The sequence below is a fragment of the Galeopterus variegatus genome, unplaced genomic scaffold (assembly GCF_000696425.1).
Source record: "Galeopterus variegatus unplaced genomic scaffold, G_variegatus-3.0.2 Scaffold6793, whole genome shotgun sequence".
In the NCBI taxonomy this organism is placed as follows: Eukaryota; Metazoa; Chordata; class Mammalia; order Dermoptera; family Cynocephalidae; genus Galeopterus; species Galeopterus variegatus.
The window spans coordinates 108,518-109,852 of NW_007732904.1; positions in this window are offsets into that span (position 1 = coordinate 108,518).

Genomic DNA, 1,335 nt, shown 5'->3' on the forward strand with positions numbered 1-1,335 from the left:
AAAATCCTTTTTGTCTAGTGCTCAGTTGATTATATTTGTGAGTGAGAGAATTACCATGGGGGCAAAAGCAAGGTTGTGTGATTAAGAGTTTGGTCTCTTCATCTCCTATTCTGCTTTGTAAATCATAGAGCAGAAGAAAGCATCGTATTGATTCTACCAGCTTCAGAGCAAACTTTACCAAAATAATTTCAAATAGGTCTCTATTCTCGCTTGCAATTCTCCATGCATTCTTCAGCTTTTCTCATTAGCTGATGCATAATGTTTAATAACATTTATAGGCAATCACCGACACTGCATAAAACAGGTGTGGATACATTAACCTTTAATCTCTTCTTACATAATGAACTAATTAAGTTACTGACCAGATAATGAAAGAAAATAGTATCTGAAAAACTATCAAAAAGCATCATATTCCGAGGGAGGAGGGAGGGAGGTGTCGGTGATGGGCCATAATAATCATATACAGTGTATATTGACAAAATAAAAATTTAACAAAAAAATAAAAATAAAAAAGCATCATATTCCAAATGAAGAATTTTTTGGATTATTTCTGTCAAAGCTATTAATTGTAATAAATACTCACTTTCAACATATTTTCTTTCCCCCACATTCATTCTTTCATTTAACAAATATTTTTGAGCCTCTACTTTGNATGGGCCATAATAATCATATACAGTGTATATTGACAAAATAAAAATTTAACAAAAAAATAAAAATAAAAAAGCATCATATTCCAAATGAAGAATTTTTTGGATTATTTCTGTCAAAGCTATTAATTGTAATAAATACCCACTTTCAAAATATTTTCTTTCCCCCACATTCATTCTTTCATTTAACAAATATTTTTGAGCCTCTACTTTGTCCATAGCATAGTGCTAGAATATGAGAATGATACAAGGAAATAGACAAAGCTTTTTTCATAAATATTTTATAATCTAGGTGAGCACACAAAATGAATTTGCAGAAAAAACATATAAACAATTAAAACGTAAAATAGTAATATAGCTATGAATAAGGAATAGAAAAGTCAAAGATGAGAGAGGATTTGACAATTAGGAATACAGATGATGACCGACTTATGATGGGATTACATCTTAATAAACCCATTGTAAATTTAAAATATAGTATGTTGAAAATGGATTTAATCCACCTAATTTACTGAACATCATAGTTTAACCTGATCGACTTATGATGGGATTACATCTTAATAAACCCATTGTAAATTTAAAATATAGTATGTTGAGGGCCGGCCTGGTGGTGCACTGCTACAGTGCGCCACTTGGGAGTGCGGCGGCGCTCCCACCGAGGGTTCGGATCCCACATAGAGACCGGTTC